General features: G+C 38.4%; 1 pseudogene; it reads left to right on the top strand.

Annotated features, from left to right (window-relative positions):
• Nucleotides 1-408: 408 nt before the first annotated feature.
• LOC143593416 (protein RADIALIS-like 1 pseudogene) lies at nucleotides 409-651 on the top strand (annotated as a pseudogene).
• The last annotated feature ends 3,511 nt before the right edge of the window (nucleotides 652-4,162 follow it).

Genomic DNA, 4,162 nt, shown 5'->3' with positions numbered 1-4,162 from the left:
ATAGACCACAAACCCTGCTACCGACAATTCTAAAGCCCAGAATACCTACATATAGTGTTTCATGTTTAGAATTCGGGGGGCCTACGGAAGTGGGGCCCACGGCCTTACTTTATTTCTCCCCGTTGACCGGCTCTTGACGCTAATTCTTCATGCAAGAGAAACTTTCAATCCTACTAGCTTTTGTGATGCTTAATTACCGAGGCGAATCATTTGAAATTCTTCTTGGTTGGCAATGTTAACGGGCCAGCTAGAACGGGCCCACTCCCCCCTCCTTCTTGGAGCCTATGAAAGACCACAACTGCCACCTATTGACTCATATCAACTCTTGAGTGTTCCCTTATAGTTTGCCTATCCTTATACTCATTAGCACATCAACCGCATATTTGTTTCATACTTTTGAGGTGTAATATGGCATCAAGCTCAATGTCTTCACGTGGGTCGGGTTCATGGACTGCTACTCAGAATAAGGCATTTGAGAAGGCGCTGGCGGTGTTTGACAAAGATACCCCTGACAGGTGGCATAATGTCGCCAAGGCGGTTGGTGGCAAAACTGCAGAGGAAGTGAAGCAGCATTATCAAGTCCTTGTGGAGGATCTGAAGAACATTGAAAGCGGTCGAGTTCCTTATCCCAACTACCTAACCACAGGATGATCAGATATAAGGTAATTACAACAATACTATACAATGTGAGTGTTTAGACACCATACTAAATTCTTTATCCATTCATGAAGCTCTTTGTCTGAAATGCAGGGTGACAAATCTCAAGCATTGATGTGAACAAATAGCTATAATAAAGATGCAACGGTTATCCACGTCGATGCATGCCAGATGTAACTAGATGTCCTTTATGTAATGGAGTGAAGTCATACCAATTGTGTGCTTTGTTTGCAATTTATGTAATGCAGATGCTTTCTTATTTTGTGAAATTTAATATTTGCAATTTGATTCGCCGAACAGGATGATGAATCTGAAATTTAAACAAGTTAAAAACAATAAAATTAATGTTTACTTCATATGCGATTTGACTTGTTCACATGTGAACGGTCGAGACACGCGAGTGAACTGAAAGACAATGTTAATGATTTTCAAAGTTTTGTGGTTCTCATTTGACCTTTACTGATATCACATGAAAAGGAAAGATTTGAACCCAGAACTTGGACTCAAAACTTGTCAAGATCGAGCTTGACACGATTCAAGTTCGTCTAAACCGCTTCTCGTTAAGCTCTAGTTTGGCTTGATAGTTCAAGGAGCTTTCATAATACAAGCAAGTAAGCAAGTACTTAGCTCAAAGCATCAAAAGAATTCAAGGTTGGCTAGAGCTTGACTTGAAATGCTTTATAATTATATATATAAAAGGTATATATTTCTATATATAAACAAACTTATTTTTGGTTATTCCAAATATATCTAAAGTGTATTAACTAAAGTCATTTCAAATTTATAGAAAAACTAGTAAACTACAACAAAACTTGATGATAAGTCATAAACAGTTTTAGTAACCTCAATTTATAATAGAATCGATAAATTTGGAGTTTTTCATATATTGATCTATCATGAATCACTTTTTTGTTTAAATATAGATCGGTGTAACCGGACAACAAGATAATGAGATTATAATAATAAAACGTCAGCAACTACTATAAATTCAAATTAGAGATGGAATAATAACTAACAAACAAACATAAGGGATAAATGATAAATCAAATGGTAATGACTATAATAGATGATAATTAAACTCAGTTAGTATGCCCCCATTAAACCGAACGTTCTGAGCAACGTTTTGCTTGAAACCAAGTGTAGCAAATCGAGCATACAATAAACCTTGATTAGAGTATTTCATCACCTTCATATCTATTCTTTGTATTATATGCATTCCTTCGGATCATTCTTTTGCTTGTGTTTGAGTTTTATTCCGGTTTTTAAAATTCAAGGTAGATGCATAATTCTTGCATATCATTGCCACATTTGTTCATACTTTAAAATTCAGGGTGGTGCCTGATTGGTAAAAATAGAAAGAAAGTTGAAAAGGAAAGAACACAAAATGGTTTGGTCCTTAGGAACATGAAATCCTCCTATTGGAACATGATTGAAAGAAACGGAAGGTGGCGATTTTACTCCGTTTTGTTGGGGTGTGTAGGCAAGGGATCTTGCAAGTAACACAAGAATCAAACACACATTGACGCGTTTGATCTTGGATTACTTCAAGAGCACCATCTAAGTGGACGTTTTTGATGGTGGAGCAAAAGAAGTGAGTGTCTTATAAGAGCAGCGTGTTAAGGGGTATAGGCGTATAGCTAGGCAAAGCAACGTAGTAAATACTTATAACTGAAACGGTGGAGAGGACCCCGAATGCCAGTGTATAATATGCAAAATAATAATGCGCACCAATCGAAGATAATATACTCCATACTAGATTTGGGAGTACTGCAATAGTGCAATCATACATTGTTTTGACAAAGGTTTACTTAAAAAGATTACAACCATTATTCAAATTACTAGAAAAGACACAATGAGATGGATGTCGAAGAAGGGAGTGCCATAGCGAATGTGAGTTGATAGTAGCATAGCATTGTGACAAGAGTATAGTTGGTGCGACCTATGAAGTATGCGATATCCGGTATAACCTAGCTATCAAAGTCTGAATAGACAAACGAGAGTAGGAGAAAAAACATTGGGATGGAAGATCAATCTATATATATCCATTTACATCATTTAGTTTTAAGGTGCGGTTTGGTATGAAAATCGCATAATACCCGATATGAGAGATGCTTAGAGCCATAATATTGCCAGCAATCACTAGTTCCATACCTAGCTAGGTACAGTGTTGATGTCCATTTTGGTGTTATGTGGATCGTTTGACTAACTTGCAACTATCCGAAACTAGAGGTGCACAAATCGGGTATTAAAAAAAACCGGGTTTGGGTATGGAACAGGGTACGGGTATGATCGGGTATTAGTAATAACCGGGTCGGGTTCGCGTCCGGGTATTGGCATGAAAAACCATACCCTATGTACCGGGTCCGGGTCGGGTATTGAACCGGGTTTTCAATACCCGAGAATTTGAATACCCTATTTTCGGGTATTGAAAAAACACATTTTCCGGGTATTTGAATACCCTATTTCTGGGTATTAAAAAAACCAATTTTCTGCAGCATTCTTCTGTTAACGGGCCTACTTTGTTTTTTTTATTATAACTCCATTTTTTTGCATACAAATTTCAAAGTTCATTCAAATAGGGATGAGTGTTTTCGGTACGGGTACCGATTGGTACCGGTACCGAATTCGGTACCGATTTGGTACCATCGGTACCAAGTTTTGAGTTTTCGGTATCGGTACGGTACCGGTACAGTGCCGGTATTTCCCGAATTTTTCATGAAATACCGGTACCGAACCGAACATTTCGGTACCGGTACCAACAATTTCTGAATTTCGGGATCGGTACCGGTGCCATCCCAATCTCATCCCTACATTCAAACATAATTCAAACATATGTAAATAACTAAACAATGATATAAAAAAACATATATTTTATGTGTTTTAAATTGTTGTTTGATATATCAAAAGACGTTGCTCTAAACAAAATATTTATATCAAATATGTGTTTCAAAAAAGTTCCGTTGAAGAACGGCTAAAGATCTGTGGGTAGCCACACAACCATTGTCAAGTGTCAAACAGACACATGTGCACAAATACTAATATCAGGTATGCAAAAAAATCCAGTTCGGGTAAGCAAAAAACCCGTTTCGGGTATGCAAAAAACCCAGGTTTCGGGTATGCAAAAACCCGGGTTTCGGGTATAACTAGAACCGGGTTTCGGGTATTATCGGGTACGGGTTTCAGCATTGAAAGTCGTACCCTATCCGTACCCTACGGGTAGGGTCGGGTTCGGGTATAAAAAACACGGGTTTAAAAAAACCGTTTCCGGGTTTTTCTTCGGGTCTGGTTCTGGGTTCGGGTTTTTTGTGCACCTCTAATCCGAAACTAGAGGTGCACAAATCGGGTATTATAAAAAACCGGGTTCAGGTATGGAACCAGGTATGGGTATGATCGGGTGTTGAAAAATCAGGTATTAGTAATAACCTGGTCGGGTTCGGGTCCGGGTCCGGGTATTGGCATGAAAAACCATACCCTATGTACCGGGTCAGGTATTGAACCGGGTTTT

Source organism: Bidens hawaiensis, unplaced genomic scaffold (assembly GCF_021521415.1).
Source record: "Bidens hawaiensis isolate Kalapana, Puna unplaced genomic scaffold, B.hawaiensis_p1.1 tig00042216_1, whole genome shotgun sequence".
NCBI classification, from domain to species: Eukaryota; Viridiplantae; Streptophyta; class Magnoliopsida; order Asterales; family Asteraceae; genus Bidens; species Bidens hawaiensis.
The sequence above is the reverse complement of the archived record's forward strand: the minus strand, read 5'-3'. Positions and strand labels throughout refer to the sequence as shown.